The sequence below is a fragment of the Typopeltis vanoorti genome, chromosome 17, assembly GCF_054136105.1.
Source record: "Typopeltis vanoorti isolate ZY-2024b chromosome 17, IOZ_Tvanoo_1.0, whole genome shotgun sequence".
Taxonomy (NCBI): Eukaryota; Metazoa; Arthropoda; class Arachnida; order Uropygi; family Thelyphonidae; genus Typopeltis; species Typopeltis vanoorti.
In genome coordinates, this window is record NC_143565.1 from 101,079,416 (window position 1) to 101,098,662 (window position 19,247).

Below are 19,247 nucleotides of genomic sequence, written 5' to 3' on the forward strand. Positions count from 1 at the left end.
GTAAACAGCTAAATAGCGTGGGTGGTTGAGAAAAGACGGAACGCTTCTAAATGGATTCCTTAAGTCAGTTTGTGTTGACCGAAACCTCTTTTCATTTACTCAAACGAGAAAATGAATAAAAGAACAAATTGTATGCTCTTACCACCCTCACGAAAGAAGGGGCCCCGCAAGGAGTCTCTTAGAAAAACGTTAAATTCAACACACTTTCTTCAACTGCTTCTCATTTTGTCTAAACAACCCTCTCCTCAAAAAATTAAAATTTTTGTTAAATCCCAGCTCAATTTCCCATAATGCAATTCGCTAGTGGTTCATCACCCATCCGATCTTTCAGTTTTTTTTTTTTTACGTTTTTTTGTTTTATTCAACACATCAATTTTATTCCGACTTCCCCTGCCTCGAGTGCACCCAGATGGGAGGCAGACGATAGTTACATGGTAGAGGAGGAGTTAAATCTGATCTTTGATTGGTTTTCTAAGAGATTTTTGCCGAGCGGATTGAAATCGTGTGATGTTGACGGAGGCAGATGGAAAGACAGAAGTGTTTTTTTATGCATCGGGGTGGTAAAGCAATTGTCCGTAATGAATGTCAATTACTTCTACATCACTGTTTTCAGTAGAAATGTTCGCCCGAAAGATAGGACAGTATTAAATCAATTCTGCCCCCACAGCTGAACAAAATCACTCGCTACTGAGTACCGAATTGTTAAGCACAAGTAAAAATGAGCATCTGTTCTTTTAGTCTGATCGACAACAATAAAGAAATGGATAGAATTTGAACAATGGCTCGAAGCAAGAAGCAAGTTGAAATTATAGCAATAATTGTGGCGAATGTTATGTCATGCATGCATGCTCTACATCAGTATTTCTTACACTGTATTCCGTAGAACCCTAGAATTTTGTAGCGGTTCTCCAGAACATAACTCAAATGCTATGTTCTGGAAAAACCGCTACAAACTCATCTGTCACAAAACATTGCATTTAATTATTGCTATAATTTCAACTTTCCTTTTGTGTTATGTATAACTTTATGTATCAATATGTTTCGTAATTACAAATGTAATTTAATTTTTATTTATATATAAAATATAACTGTAACTTATATTTTACTTTTATTTTAGAAATATTATTTTAAATTATTTAAAAATTTTTCTGAAATTATATAAATATAAATAAGCACCTTTAACAATTTTATATCATCACGTTAAAAATAAATTACGATTTTTTTCCGCTACTAAATGTTTATTTATTATATTTTTCCTAACTTCTTAATCACTTTCTCTTGTATTTTTAAAGTCATATTTTTAACTTTTTTTTGTCGTATTCTAAAGATAACACTTAAACGTATTTTCTCCTGGTGCCATTGACTTTTTTAAAATCTTTCTTTGCATCTTACACAGTAAACTTCGGACTACATTAGGAGCACATTGTTAGACAAAAAAAAAGTTTGAAAAAATGAACCTGTTAGGAGCTGACAAATTTTGCAAATAATGCAATGCATTAAATGTATATTTTTTTTTAAAAAAATCTGATCTGTAAGCAGCATTAAAAGACTCACTTAGATAATTGCACAACTTGACTTTGATAGATACCAAACAGTACACAAAAAAGCTATCACTACATTAAAGTGGTGTCAGGGGACAACTGAAGCCATTTTGCTAATCGAAAACATCACATCAGGATTTTCTTTCTTCATGATGTTGGGAATATATATATATATATAAAGGGAAAAAGAGACGGGGGGAGGAATGCAAGAGTGCTCTGTTTATTGTGAGTATGGCATTTGTGGTCTATTCAGACGTAGAGGAGAAAGATGGTGAATATGATGGATTGCATTTAATATGTTTGCAATTTCAGGTACTGAAAGTGTTTTTACCACCATTTATTTTATTTAGCAAACACCGCTCGTGGGGGTAAATATTCCATTTCTCTATGAAGGCCATTGTTTATTTTAAGGGTAATTGATAACGTCTTCGATTTTTTTTTTTTTTTTTTCGTTGCATTTCCATACATCAAAAGTATGTAGAGCCACAACAGTTCAGCCACTAACAGTCATTCCTTTGGTTAGGAAGACCCAAATTCCAATCACTTTTAAGACACAATGAACGATTTTCCTCAAGTAAACTTAATTTTATTTAATTTTATTTATTTTATTTTTTATTCCTAAAAGATAAACATACTACATATATAGTAAGAGAGAGCCAGGAAGAGCATGTTAGAAAGATCCAAAAAAAAAAAAAAAAAAACGAAAGAAAGAAAGGGGAAAAAAAAAGAAAGATGCATGAAAAAAGAAAAAAGAAAAAAAAAGATGCACGAAAAAAAAAGAGTTAACGGACTTGTGGCCATGAAAAAAGATGTCTGTAAGATGATTGGCTATTTTGTAGATGACGTCATTTCCAACAAGGTGAGGTTTTGTCTTGGTAAGAAAAGATGTTGTTGGCCGCTCGAAGACTCGGACCCGCCATTAATCACGTTGTGCGGTGCCATTTGTCTTTGTTGGTGGTGATAGTTTTCTGCGTGGGAATGGACTCTTTAATTAGCCCCCTTAATGATGGCCCAGTTGAAAACTTTCCTCAAGGCGGAAGCCGCGTGCTTTCTGCTAATGATATCAGCATCCATTAGGCTTCCCTTTTACCAATATGCTGCTGTGATCTATGGCGGTGACACCGAAAGGGAACACACATCGACGCTCTGGTGGCGAGGAGAAAACAATAAAGGACCACCCTTTTTATTTGGGCGAAGCCTATTTTGTAATAATGGTTTGTAAAGAGCTCCGAGACTTTTTTTTTTTGTGTGTGTGTGTCGCTGTGCGAGCCTCAATACTTTCCCTGGTAATGATGATAACGCAGAACTGTCCATCTGTAGCACAGTCCATCAGACACACTTTAAAAGTCCCGGATTAGAGTCGGCAATAGGTCGGTCCTCTCTCATTAGGAGCTTCGCAACGATCGTTGTTTGAACTTCTGGAGAACACCGAAAACAGTTTAATCATTCTTTCTTTTTTTTTCTTTCTATCTTTATTTGGGTACACTATCCTTATAGTCTTATTGCTCCGTCCGTTATCCAACCCCCCCCCCAAAAAAAAATCATTTGGGTTCACACACACACAACACCTGACGTCTTCATACTTCATATGTCGCGAATCTTAGTAAGAATTTTAATTCCGTTCTCCTTATGGTACTGATCCCCTAATTAAGCCTCTATATTTTACAGTCAGTGTATCTAAAATGTATCTGGTCAAACTGAATGGATGATTTTATCAGTGACAGATGGTTTTAATCCCATCAGCATTTTCTTGAAAATAATAAAAGATCACTTAAGAATTGGATTGATAATGATTTGTAAAAAGCCTCTAAAGGGACATTGAGAGATTGAAGTTAGGGACTGTTGTACTCAGGGCCGGCAGTGCTGCAGTTCTGTTGTCTCTACAGAACTGCAGCACCCACAATTTTTCTTGATATATAAATATATTTATTAATTTAGTTATATTTGCTTGTAATATTTAATTTTATCAACAATCCTATAGAATTCTCTTATTTTGTATAAAAAGTAATAAAAATCCATCTTGTAGCACTTAGGAGGGCGAAGGACGCTAGCAGCACTGTGTTTACCACAGTGTCATATTGCTAGTATTTGCTACGCACGCAAGCATATGCACGTCATAGTGAGATGCGCGTTATTAGCGTAGTGCGGCACTGCCCGTCGCGCAGTTCCACTGTTTTTTTTTTTTTTTTCATATGTTGACGAATTAAAAGAATATTTTATGACAGGATCAAAAGAAATCGTTCTACCACAAACTTCTTAATGTCGACTCTCTCAGATGATGTTGAAAACTTTGGGAATCGAGTTTAGAGATGCTTTGTACTTCTAATCGTGGACGGCAACTTTGCCATATATCCGATCACCTAAATAGATACGTTCAGGTGATCATTGTGTGATCCGATGTGGATGCTTGTATGCCTCATCCAGTGTATCATTCTGTTAATTGCTTATTCTGCTGAATGACAACAGATGACTTGAGAGACACTCATATCTCTGCGTCACAATCAAAGTGATTGGCATCCCCCCTCCAAAATGACACCGACATATCGAACTGATTATTTCCTACACACACGAACACTCGCCAGTTGAATGAGTTCCTCTAAGAGAATAATCACCTTCAGCAAATCGACGGTTTTGTCAAATAAAAAAAGTCTGCGTTTCATCATTTGCGTAAATACAATCACTGATGTTCCTGACATACTCGTGTGTTCATAGTTCCATCAGGCAACTTGTTATAGAGGCAAAGCCGCTGCTGACATTCAATAAGGAACTATTAGCAATTTTTAGTTCGAACAAAACCGTAACCAAAAAAAAAAAAAAAAATCGAAATTTAAGTTCCTTTAGATTTTCATCTAAACAAACTTGAATAGGATGACGTTTCTCTTCAATAATATCTGCTTTAATTCATATTCGATTTATTTTTCTCCGAAATCATAACACTGAACAGGAAATCGTATGAATTCTTCTTCCCTTTACGTATTACGCCTAGTGGCCTGTTACGGGACTATCCTTAGCCCTTCTAAGCCGTACCCGTCCCGACGATAAGATGGCCAGCCCTATGCTTCCTCTGTCTAGCTGCGTGTGTTTGCGGACCGGTTTTCCTACTTGCGGGTGGAAAAACCCGATAAACTGGGGAGAAAAACCCTGAAGTCCATGGCCAAGACCGTCTAACTTGGCTATGTTTGAAAAAGATCCTTAAGCTCCTCACGTCGGCTACGGGAATCGAACCCAGGACACTCCTTTCCCTAGCATAGGGTTGCGAAGCGCAAAGCCACTCGGCTAACCGCGCGGACTTCGTCTGAATTAAACTAGTAAATCTAAGAGTGTACACTTTACTCCTTCAATGAATGTAAATACGAATATATGGTATTGAAAATGTCCATATATATATATATACCTCATTTATTAACAATAATAATAATATTTAAGGAATGTGGGTAATTTGGAGTTTGTATACGATAAATCCCCCCACCCCACCCCAACCCCAACAGAGCTTTGGTCATAAAGGGCAGTATTGATATTAATGCTCTGTCACGTCTTGGATATGCTCCGTTTTCTAATATAAATCTGATGCAGAACCCCATAAGTTCTTCAGATCAGGTGATGGTCCAACACCCGGTGCAACCTCCTCTCCTTTCTCAACTTGACTTTACTAATTAAGTCACGTGGGTTGAAATGACACAGCCCGCAACCTACATTGAGCCCTTCGCTTTTGCTCTTTTTAATTTGTAATCCTTGTATATTTTATGCAAGTCTTATCAATGACATCCTCTTAATGAAACGAAGGATATGAACCTGATCAAAACACACCCACAATGAAACTTTGCACGCGAATATTCCGAGCTTTAATATAAACAAAAAAAGAGATAGAGATTTCGATCAAATTCGATTCTGATAGGCTTATTCTTATCTTGTACATGCTTTTCACACTTCTAAAACCAAGGTTCAGATACGGAACGCGGATTAAAGATGAAATGGGAATGAATGTTTTCTTACAAATAATTGCACCCAATGGAATATTTGAATTGGATGATTGAAAGAAAAAAAAACAACCTAACTAGGAAAATGAGGCATAGAAGCCATAGAGATAATCTAAATTGGCATTCTTATAATGGAAGACAACTCATGGATGAGGGACTGTCAGAATTGCTGCATGGAAGAAGAAATCATAACTAGATCGAAATATGAATTGCCTAAAGGACAAACACCATTCACCCTACACGTAGGAAGGTCACCATTGAGAAACAGATCGAGCACGGAGAGCGGTTAGACTTATCTGGTATTATGGGAATAATTTGTGTCAGATCACTGGTGATAGTAACTGCCTCAACATCTCTACACTTGGATCAGTGAACACGTGTATATTTAGTAACGCGCGCGCACACGCACACACGCACACACACACGCACGCACACACACACACCACACCACACCATTGATATGTTACTGACATGGTTCGTCCTCAATCTCAGTAACACACATCACCAGTAGTAGGGTAGCCACTTCTGACCAGATCAAGATAAGATAAGGAATCGTGACGTCATTGGTTGACGTCATTGTGGTCGTGATAAAAATTTTATTTATTGAACTCTTTGGTAAATGTTAAGCGTCTAAACTAAATATTGTGAAATATTTTTAGGTAATCACATGTTTCGAATTTATCTCAGTGAATATACTTGTAAATAGTATTTCAGCAAAATAAAGTATGCATTTGTAAACTTAAATGAATAAAGATGTGTGCTTCTGTTGTTGTGTTTTTCCACAGTGAATTTTTTACTCAGTTATTCTGATTAGAACTTGATATTTAAATCCACAACTTTATATCTTAATGCAATTCTGTTTAATTACTTTTAAAAAAAATCACAACTGTAAAATTAATGCCAGGATGGGGAAAAAGTGTTGAAAACTAATATCCATGTATGGATTATTTTAGAAATTGTCTAATGCTACCTATTGACATTATTTGAGATATCTGAAAACAATTCGTTCACATAATCGAAAATCCGAACTGTTAGAATTTGGTTGTTTTACAGAAAGACAGAGAGAGCAGCTAATTAATCTAAAACATGACTTTAACTCTTAATGTTTGGTATAGATAAAATGTTTGTACTCTCCAGGTAACACATATACAAATTTTACCTTTCCCCACACAAAATAAGATAAAAACAGACCAACAGTTACTTCCAGCAGCATGTGAAAACATGTCATTGAGTCATCTGCGCAAAAGGTTCCTTTTTGAAGGAACAGTCAGGATATGGCCTGGTAAGTGTAAACAGTACTAAGAAAATACCATAGAGTCGAGTGACTTTGGACTTAAGGTAATTGTTCATCCACTGCAGCTGCTCGTTTGTGTTGTGGTGTTTTGTGTTTGGTAATGTAAAAATAAGTGAGCCACAAATTCTTGGAAAGTTTCTTTGTGAAAAGTTCTAATTGTTTAGAATTTTGTAAACGAAAGTTAGAATAAAGTATACGATTAGAGCTAATAATCAGTGAAATAATAATAATAATAATAAATAACTATCTATTTGTGGTGCCATATGAAGTAATCTAAGAAGAAGAAGAAGAAGAATGAATGAAAACGATTATGATAAATCGACAATCAATGGGTGAAAAATACGAATTTTCAGTTATCATTGGGATAATTGATTGCCAATTTCTTCTGAATAAGAGTTCAAATTTATTTCCTAAAGAAATTTGTATTTCTGATAGAATTACTGTAAGATATGCATTGACAAAATTACCTTGTAGTTGGAAAGAATTACCTAAAAGAGTTAAAAAACAGAATTCTTGGTTAATAAAATATAACCATCAGCTGAAGTGGGAAATTGGCTCACTACCTCTGGACAAACTAAGAAATTGGATGATAGAATAAACATGCAAATATCAAATAATACTCACCAAAGGAAGAGAAAAATCAAAAACATTAACGAGGTTAATAGGGAGGCCTGTTCTTGATTTAAATGAAATTGGATGCCCAAAACATGAAAACATAACGTGTACTTTTAAATGCTTTTGGAAACATAATGAAAGATTCTGTGCTTTTAATAATTCTCAGAAGTATATGTATTGGTTTCAAAAAAATAAATATGTAACCCTTAATAATTTTACTACAGTAATAAATTCCCAACGAACAGCAAATGAAAAATTAACTTTCATATTTTTTTCTTCCATGCTTGTGGAATTTGACAATTCCACAAGCATGGAAGAACCTTTGATGTATTTTTCAATTTATTTATTTTCTGCATTGCTAGATTCAGTAAATACAATTTGTAAATAATATTTTATTCAAATAAAATGTGTAAATTGAAATGAATAAAAAGGGTGTCGTTGATGTGTTATACAAATTAAGAAGGTGGATAACATTTTTTTCCCTTGTGAAATTTCACGCCACAAAGTAACCAGAGACTTTTTTTTTGATTAATTGAATTAAATGTCTTATTTGTTCATGCAAGCCCTCAAATATTTCAAGAAACTGTCAAATCTTGGAAGCAAAAGGAATAATTGGGTATTAAATTAATAGCCAGAATTTTAGTCACTTATCTTCATCTGGAGAAGATTTCACCTGAAAAGTTACAATACTCTAAGAATTTGGCTATTTTACAGAGCCATTTGTTAATAATATTACAGTCAAATAAAAGGTAACATAGAAATTAACAAACTATATATTACAGAGCTAATATTCATTTGAAATAATAAGAAATAACTGTTTATTTGTTGTGTTGGCAAAAGAAATTTCTAAAAGAGTACGCAAGGGCGAGTTCAAAACCTTGATTGTCGCAAATATCTGTTACTTAAAATTACTAATGCTAAAAAATAAATAAATAAAATAAATAAATTTCAGTTACAGAAAGAGGATAAGAGCATAAGGAATCGCAGGTAAAATTAATAGTCAATATTGGTTTTAAAAAATTAAATGTCAGCATTAATTTACTACACCAATAATTTCCCACGGAAACGAAGAATGAATAATTTTAGGATATGTGTCATCACGTTCGTGTGAATGCTAATCCCTTAGTCATGTGTAAGTACTTGACAAACATCCAAACTTGAGAAAATGCTACCTTTTGAACAATAATGCAATTTATGGATGTGACTCATGTCATCTTCATGAAAGACCCCTTTGAAGAAAACCACTAGCTGGGGGATATTGCTCATGAACATAACATAGCATCTACAGGCTGAAATCTAAAGGACGAAGTACTGAACTATTTCAGGTTACAGTATTTACAGAAATTTCGTTCTTTGTGGTTTTTGTGTTTGTGTTGTGGTGTGGATTTAAAATTCAACTATTTTGGAATATTATTATTATTATTATTATTATTATTATTATTATTATTATTATTATTATTATTATTATACACAGCAGCCGTCATAACATGCAAACTAGCAGACCATTATTTCACAGCATTGCAGTTACACACTGAACCAGAACCCATAAAAATCACTGAGACTACAAAACAGTATCATAGCATTGTAAACGAAGCAATAGTGAACGATGAAATCAGAAAAACAGACTGGATGCAGATAGCATCTTTAGACTCTGCTGAAGCTGTATATAATAATCTTAAACTTGCATTTAACAAAATATACAACAAAGCATTAACAAAAATAAAAATACGCCCCCAAACGAAACAAAATCCATGGATAACAGACAACATACTAACAGACATACAAAGAAAAGATGCCCTATGGAAACAACTTAAGAAGTCACCGAACAATATCGCTTTAAAAGCTGAATACAAAAGAAAACGAAATCTCCTAACAACCCAGATTCGAACGGCATAAAGAAACTATTACAGCAACAAATTAACAACAGCACAGAATGATATAAAGGAAACCTGGCACCTGATTAATGAAATGCTGGACAATATACACAGAACCACTGCCACAGAAACAATAAAACACAGCTTTGCCTGCGACCCCAAATCCCTCAAACAGTTGGCAAACAACTTTAATCAGCACTTCGTGAACTCTGTCCAAAAGCTACAAGAAACAACCTTTCCTCACACATACGAACATTCTCCACTAGGTCCACGAGCAAAACAGTCGATGTGGTTCCCCACAGTAACAAAAGAAGAACTATCACTGGCAATTCAACAAATTAATCCTAACAAAGGACCGGGGATAGACGGAATCAGACCAAAAGACATCAAGAAACACTCAACCGACCTACTTCCAGTTATACAAAAACTGTTAAATAAAATCTTCGAAACGGGACACATACCTGAAACACTGAAGACTGCATTAATCACACCCATACACAAACAGGGAAAAAGAAACATAATAAGTAATTACAGACCTATCTCCACGCTGCCTGTAATAATCAACCAAATCATGGAGCGCATTGTACATCAGAAACTCTCCACATACGTTGAAAAATTTCAAATCATACCCAAAACACAATATGGCTTTCAAAAAAATAAAGGAACAGCAACACTACTGGAAGATTTCACAGATCTAATAAACGCTGCATTGGATAAAAACAGAATAACATTAGTGGTATTCATTGACCTAACAAAAGCATTTGACACACTAACACATAAAACCTTGTTAACGAAACTTACCCATATCGGAATTGGAGGTCGCCTACTCCAGTGGTTTAAAGCATACACGAAAAACAGAAAGCACATCACACGTATAGGATCAGCACACAGCAAAGAGGTACATGTAACCTGTGGAGTACCGCAAGGAGCTGTCCTATCTCCCATTCTATTTAACATATACACACACGACATAAGCCAACTCCCCCTAAAAAGTAAAATCTTCCAGTATGCAGACGACACTGCCATAGTATCCATTCACAACACTGCAAAAATCGCTTACGAAAATATGCAACACGACATCAATCAAATCACTAACTGGTTAACCGAAAACGGCATATATATAAACCCTGGAAAAACAAAGCTAATGATATTCAAAAACCCCCAAACCGTGCCCATAGAAACTAAATATCTCACTATCAAACATTCATCCTCCTATACACAAAGTGCAGAACCTAAAATCACAACCATCACACAGGTGAAAACAACACGCTACCTTGGACTTCACTTCGATGCAGATCAAAGTTGGAATAGCCATACAAACTACCTACATACCAAGCTTAGGATAATAGCAAGCAAACTATACAGATTAAAAGACATTGCCTCAACCCACATAAAAATACTAATCTATAAAGCATTATATGAAAACATTTTAAGATATGCAATCACATCATACGCATTCTGCGCAGACGACAGACTTAACAGGCTACAATGGTTGCAAGATAAAATGATAAAACTGATATTCTGGGAACAACCCACTCTTATGCAGGAAGCATGGACAAAACACAAAATATTTAAGGTGAAACACTTACGCCACTACACAGTCATATTAAAACACTACTACAGCCCAACATATAGAGTAACCAGAACAACATATCAAATAACAAGACCACAGTCAACAAACTACATAACATATAAGTACAACAATCATCACGGCAAAGCCACCCGAAACTTCTACGTACCTGACATGATAAACAAACTGACGTTCGACAACAGAAACCTAGGAACATACAGAGAGCTGAAACAGACACTATATAAATATTATAGCGAGAATGAAAATTAGAGCAATTCCTGTTTCTCTCTCCCCCACCACACATATACACACACACAAACCACGACAACCCCCCTCTCAAAAAACTACCACTACAAGAACACAAAGAAACAAACACACCATGTCTAAATCCATCCCTATTTGCACAAAAAAAAAAAAAGTTAAACTGTAATAGCAATCAAAGTCTTTCAAACACGTACCAACAAACAGTAAAATCAACACCTGGCTTGTGACCACTATAGGAACACAACCATGAAACCACCACCCTCTGTCATCTATTATCTTCCTCAGATAAGCTCTGCTAAGCTTCGAGGAAGAAAATTACTAACTTGCAAGTATCTGTTATACACACTTGTAATGCGTTATAAATATTATATACATATAATTACTACAGCAACTAAGTATGCAATTCATCTGAGACATACAAAAAAAAAAAAAATTCTGTATAATCCTTATTGTAAATACTGTAAATATTATTATTGTATGTAACTTATACTGAGACATAATAAAATGTAAAAAAAAAAAAAAATTATTATTATTATTATTGAATTGTGTATGCTGCATTATTGCATTGTATCGTGAATTGTGTGCACATTGGTGCCAATCCATATTTAGCTAGTTTAAAAAAAATGTATATTCATATTTATAAAATGTACTCTGCATTTTGTATATCGAATTTTCGTACTGTACAGAAAAGATAATATGTTTTTCATTGTGTGTGTGCAGATACTCTGTGTGATAGTAAACCTTATCATTTTCATTGTAAAAACAAATAAGTCGTTTATAAAAAAAAAAAAAAAATTATTATTATTATTATTATTATTTGAATTATGGTGGAAACATAATTCAAAAGTAATCCTGAGCTGTGCAATCGAGGTGCTTGGTGAGACATCTGGAAAGATTAGAGAGCAGAAGGAGGGTTGGTGGTGGAATAATGATGTACAAGTGGCAGTGACAGCTAAGAGGAAGGCAAAGCAGAAGTGGGATGAGTCAAGAGTGGAAGAGGACAGAGAGGTGTACAAAGAGAGAAAGCAAGAAGCCAAGAGAGTTGTGGCACAGGCGAAGGCCATGGCATATCAAGATCTGTATGATCAATTAGAAACAAAGGAAGGACAGAGAAAAATTTACCAACTAGCGAAATGTAGAAATAAAGCAGCTAAGGACATCTTACATGTGAGGCAGATCAAAGATGCTGAAGGAAGAGTATTATGGAGGGATGTGGACATAAGAAACAGATGGAAAATATACTTTGAGGGACTTCTGAATGAGGAAAATGCAAGGACTCACAGAGGAGATGGGCAGCCTTCTGAGGGGATGGTGCAGAACATCAGTAGAATGGAAGTGACGGAGGCCATGAAGAGGATGAGGAATGGAAAAGCGGTGGGCCCCGACAGAATTCCAGTGGAGGCATGGAAGGCACTGGGGGAAGAGGGAATTGACCTGCTGTGGGACCTGTTCATGAAACTTTGCCAACAGGAAAATATACCCGAGGAATGGAGGGAAACTACTCTTGTTCCCATCTACAAGGGCAAAGGGGATGCACAAGACTGTAAAAATTACAGAGGAATAAAGTTGATGTCCCACACAATGAAGATCCTAGAAAGGGTTCTTGATGGTAGATTGAGGGAGGAGGTGGAGATTGCAAAGGAACAATTTGGCTTCATGCCTGGTAGATCAACAACAGATGCTATCTTTGGGTTACGACAGATGATGGAAAAATATCGAGAGAAACAAAGGGAGCTACATCTGGTATTTATTGATCTGGAGAAAGCATACGATAGAGTGCCAAGGCAAGAAGTCTGGAGGTGTCTGAGGGAGAAGAAGGTGCCGGAGAAATATGTCAGGTTGGTGCAGGAAATGTACAGAAATGTGAAGACAAGTGTTCGGACCTGTTTGGGACAGACAGAAAGTTTTCAAGTAACAGTTGGCTTGCATCAAGGGTCAGCATTAAGTCCGTTTCTGTTTAATATTGTGATGGAGGTGGTAACAGAGGAGGTGAGAGAAGATGCACCTTGGACAATGTTGTATGCAGATGACATCTTGCTGTGTGTAGATTCAAGAGAAGAAGCGGAGACTAAACTGGAAAGATGGAGAAAAGTACTGGAAGAGAGAGGTATGAGACTGAGCAGAAGTAAGACAGAGTATATGTGTTGCGCAGTGGGCAGTGGCCAAGAGACAGACCTGGAGCTGGAAGGAAATGTCATCAGGAAGGTGAGAGACTTTAGATACTTAGGTTCGACAGTGGAAGAAGATGGAGGAGGTGAGAAGGAAGTGGGATGCAGGATACAAGCAGGTTGGAGGAACTGGAGGGAGATGGCTGGAGTGTTATGTGATAAGAGGGTGCCGATCAATCTGAAAGGCAAATGTGCGGTGTGACCAGAAAGGATCATCTGAGAAATGAATATGTCAGGGGAACAGTGAAAGTTACGAACTTAGGAGCGAAAATACAGGAGGCAAGGTTGAGATGGTTTGGTCATGTGATGAGGAGGGAGGACGAATATGTGGGAAGAAGGGTCATGCAGATGGATGTGCAAGGAAGGCGGAAGCGTGGGCGGCCAAAGAAGAGATGGAGGGAGCTGGTAGAAGAGGACTTGAAGATGAAGAACTTGGATGTGGTGACAGCCCAAGACAGGAAGGTGTGGAGGAGACTCATAATAAACAGTGACCCCACTTAAGTGGGAGAAGCTGCAGAAGAAGAAGAAGAAGAAGAAGATTATTATTGTTATATTCTAAATTCAAAAATTCTGTATAAACCTTATTGTAAATATTATTATTGCATGTAATTTATACTGAGACATAATAAAATGTTTAAAAAAAAATTATTATTATTATTATTATTATTATTATTATTGGAATATTCGTATTTAGAAGAGCCATTCTGGAAAGCTGTAAGTAATTTTAAATTATCATTAGAATTTCTAGAATACATACAAAAGGTTTTGCAATCCATTTAATTGTCCGCTTATTTTAATTTATTTATTTTAAAATACCGTAGAGACACCAGCATATAATTAATTATTCAGAAAAGCATAGTACCAAGATGTTCCCATTCTGGAAAGAAATGTAAGTTAATTATTTTTAACTTAAACATAACAATTGATAAAACATAATTTCAATAATCAATGCTCGTATGTTTTGGTAAGCGTAATTCTAATACTGAATATATATATATATATATTTTTTTACATAAGAATAATCATAGGGTACATATTAGAGTATCAACATGGATGCACTAGCGAGTTTTCATGTCTAATGTGTATGTGTGTTTGAGAGACACCAGCATATAATAAAATTATTCAGAAAAGCTCAAAACACAGCCGATTATAGACTCTACTCTACTCTAAGAATTCCCACCTTTAACAGGAAAGAAATACCCCATAATGTATTGGAAATTAGTACACCCATCATTAGACAACCAAACAAAACATGACGACAATGACGGATGTGCATCACCCTGGGAAAATTCCAAGATATCTTATCTCAAAAACATCACCAACAATTCCATAGCCAAACCAAAACACCATGTGATATCACAGAGAGATATATGTTCCCCAGAAATTTCCAAACACATAACATCACGATTCTTATCTCTAAATATCACCCACAATGCATTAAACGAACCAAACAAACCACGTGATGTCCCTGACAGACGAGGGTCCCAGCAAAATTCCAAACACTATAACAACAAACATTCACGTCACGATTCTTTATCTTATCTTGATCTTGATCTGGTCAGAAGTGTCCCACCAATCACGACACGATTCCTTAGACACTAATCTATCTCCCTTTCCATTCAAAACAATAACGTCACTTATTTACAACTAACAAATGACGTCACTTATCTTCATCTGATAACAACAAACATTCACGTCACGTTTCCTTATCTTATCTTGATCTTGATCTGGTCAGAAGTGTCCACCAATCACGACACGATTCCTTATCTCTAATATATCTCCCTTTTCCATTCAAAACAACACGTCACTTATTTACAACTAACAAATGACGTCACTTATTTACAAATAACAAATGACGTCACTTATCTTCATTTGATAACAACAAACATTCACCTCACAATCCCTTATCTTATCTTGATCTTCATCTGGTACAAAGTGTCCCACCAATCACAACACGAATCCTTATCTCTACCATCACTTTTTGATTGGTGTCGAGGCTAGCTGGTGAACGGACGTGCTATCTTGATGTTTTGGATTCAATTTAATGGACTTAAGTGTGTAATTTTGGTATATTATTGGAGCTTTATTAGCGTGGTTAGTGTACTAAAGTGTTTTATAACATAATCTATGTCGTGGTTAGTGTACTAAAGTGTCGGGAAGTCGCCGCTAGATGAATTCGTAATGTGTAGTGTTCGTGCAAGCTCCAGATAAGATAAGTATCATTTTCAGTTATCGATACAAATTACTTAATATTGTGTAGTTTTGTTTTGTTTGCCTTGTGTATTTTAGTGCGTCTATTTTTGGTGTATTATAACGTATAATTTGACAAAACACGTTGCAAATAAGTATGGCACCTGTGCGAAGGAAAATGGCGGCCAGTAATGAAGGTTCGCCATCGTTATCAAAGAACGGTAGCATAAAAGAAATGAGTCAGTGTACTAGCTGTGAAATGTACGCTTTGCGGAGTGCGGTCGGAGTGTGGTTAGATGATAATAAAGGATTGAATGTGTGTAGAAAATGTAGGGAGAATGAGGAATTGAAGTGTATTTCGGATCGTGAGTGTGATATTTTTGTCAACCTTCAGAATGAAGGAAATAGGGATATAACAAGAAACGGCAAGGTTGTACATGAAAATTGTGAGAGTGTGAATGTAGAAAATGTGAATGATAGTATAAATGGCTTCTCAGAGAACAAAAAAGATGAGATAGATGCATTGAGTGAGATCACGTTGTTGAATAGTGCGATAGAAAGAGCAAAACAGCAGCTAGAGTGCATGAACAAAAGTAGACTGAATGAACCAACCAATAATAAAAGGTATGACAGGAAAAATAGACGTATGAATGTGAACATGAACAAAATGAAGGATAGAGTGCTGTATGGAGATTCGTTAGTACGAGGTGTGTTAGTAGAGGATTGACAAAATCGTACCAACCTGGTGCGACCATAAAGGAGACGTAACTGAGTCTATTAGAGAGCAAAAGGAAAGGGTGAAAGAAATGATTGTTGTGGCAGGTACAAATGATTTGAAAGGAGATAAAATGGAAATGATAGAAGACCTGAATGAATTGTTTGAGGTAGCAAAAGAAAAGAGTGAGAGAGTTCGAATGATTAGTCTTTTGCCACGGTATGACAGTGAAATGTTTAAAAGGAGGGCTATAATTGCGAATGACTTTATGCGTGGGTTATGTATGACGAGTGGTGTGGAATTTGTGGATGTGTGGAGTGAGTTTGATGGGCGTTAGGATCTATATAAGACGGATGGCTTGCATTTGAATGGTTACGGTGTAAGAAGACTTGAGAAAGTGTTGCTGAATGTAGTGGATGTGCAAATTCAGGGAAACTAGATTTGTTAAGGGGGGGGGAGTATAGATACAGTCCTTATGGAGGCAGTTGAATGTAAGAATGAATATAATATGCCAGAGCAAATAAGGACAACAAATCTGAGTGGGATAGTTAATATAAGGCATCAAGCTAGGGTTGGGGCTAATGGGGGTCTTAAATTCATGTACACTAATGCTAGGAGTATTAGGAACAAGAAGGAAGAGTTTTTGGCCATGGTTGGCACTTCCAGACCACAGGTTATAGGTATTAGTGAAACATGGCTGACTGTAGATGATATAACTAGTGGGATTGAATGTGATGGGTATAGTGTGTTCAGGAATGACAGAGAATAAAATGGGGGGTTGATGATAGCTGATGAGCTCCAGCCAAGGAGAATAGAAGTTGAATTGCAGGATAGAGAAAAGAGTACATTTGAGGCCATTTGGTGTGAGATGGTGGCTAGCAGAACTAAATATACAATTGGGTGCTGCTATAGACCAGGTGATGGAAAAGATGGTGGTGACAGTATGCACAAGCAAATAGAAGAAATGGGTGGAAGGGGAAGGAGGGTGATTATAATGGGAGATTTCAACTATGGTCGCATTGATTGGAGTGAGGAGAGGACACACGGGAGGAAGGAACTGGATTTTATGCGGTTATTAAGGGATTACTATCTGCGACAGCATGTAATGGAAAATACTAGGGGTCAGAGAGTGCTTGACCTAGTAATTACATCTGAGGATTTGGCTGTAACAAATATGACCACATTGCCACCAATCGGTGAGAGTGATCATAGGGTCTTAACTTGGGAGGTGGCTAAAGGTGTAGAATTTTCAATTAAGACAGGGTATATGTGGAATTATCGGGCTGGAAAGTATGACAAGCTTAGTAGTTTGATTGGTTCAGTGCCATGGCATGTACAACTGCAAGGACTAGAAGTTGATAGTGCATGGGAGGTAGTTAAGAAGTGCTTGCATGAAGCAATGGCTGACTGTATACCTAGAGTCCGAATAATAAATCAAGTAGGGGTTAAATGGATGAATAACACCATTAAGCTTGAGTTGCAAAAAAAAGAAACAACTATGGAGGGAATTTAAGGAGAAGGGTGACCGGCAGGCACATGAACGGTATAAAGCGCAGGCCAGAAGGGTGACGAGTGTGGTAAGAAAAGCAAAAAAGGATTACGAAAGAACATTGGCCATGCAGGCTAAAGAGAATCCTAAACAGTTTTTTTAGATATGTAGCAAGTAAAAGGAAAAAGTACATGGCAGATTGATTTTAAAGAATGCCGATGGTAGGGAGGTAATAACTGAATCAGTTGAGTTACTGAGTGAGCACTTTGCAAAAGTATATCATCCAGGTGGTGACATTGCAGAAACGAATAAACCAGTAGATTATACGGGAATTGTGGTTAATGAAGTGGAGGTGAGTAGTCTATTGCATAACCTCAATGTCAATACATCTGTGGGATTGGATGGTATACCAGCTCGTGTTGTACGAGAAGCAGCTAAAGAATTGTCAGTACCCTTGACCATTTTGTTTAATTTGAGTCTCGGGTCTGGGTTAGTCCCGAGCGGGTGGAAAGAGGGGAAAATAGTTCCACTGCATAAAGGTGGTTCCAAGACTGCTGTTGTAAATTACCGACCGATTAGCATATAAGGAATCATTGTCAAGGTCTTAGAGAAATTAGTCAAGAAAAGAATACAGGATTGGATAGATGAAAATGGGATATTGTATGGGGAACAACATGGTTTTGTGAAGGGTAGATCATGCCTCAGTAACTTGCTCACGTTTTATAACACAGTGACGGCTGAACTGGATAGGGGTAATGGGTTTACAGTGTTACTACTGCACCTTGCCAAGGCCTTTGATAGGATACCACATGGAACCCTAATCAGTAAACTGGAGCAGATGGGTATAGATATAGGGTTGGTGAGATGGATAAGAGGGTGGTTGAAGGAGAGATATCAAAGAGTGGTTTATTCAGGAGTGGAGTCTAAAAGACGTCTTGTGACTAGTGGAGTGCCATAGGGCTCTGTTTTTGGACCACTGCTTTTCAATTTGTTCATCAATGATATTGGAAAGGATCTGAGAGGAAGTGTTCACTTGTTTGCTGATGATGCAAAGTTGGGTAGAGCAATTGTGAGTGCACAGGATGTCAAAATTTTACAGGATGATTTGGACAGTTTGGAGGACTGGGCTAGGAAAAATGGATGTCAATTTAATGTGGCAAAGTGTAAGGTTATGCACTTTGAGGTGAAAAGAATAGCAGCAGTATATCGCATTGGTGGAACCATACTCCAGGAGATTGATGAGGCCAGGGATTTGGGAGTGTTGGTGGATAGGGAGTTGAAGTTTAGGGGGCACATTGCAAAAGTAACTAAAACAGCTCACCAAATCACTTGGCTTCTGAAAAATACTTTAACATGCAGAGACGAACAAGTTGTTGTTCCTCTGTATCGAGCCTTGATAAGACCCCATCTGGACTTCTGTGCCCAGCTATGGGCACCAGGGTTTCTTCGTGATGGGGAGGAAGTGGAGAGAGTCCAGAGACGAGTGACCAAGATGATAGCAGGTCTGTGGAATGAACCTTATGAGAATAGGTTGAAGATTTGTGGGTTGC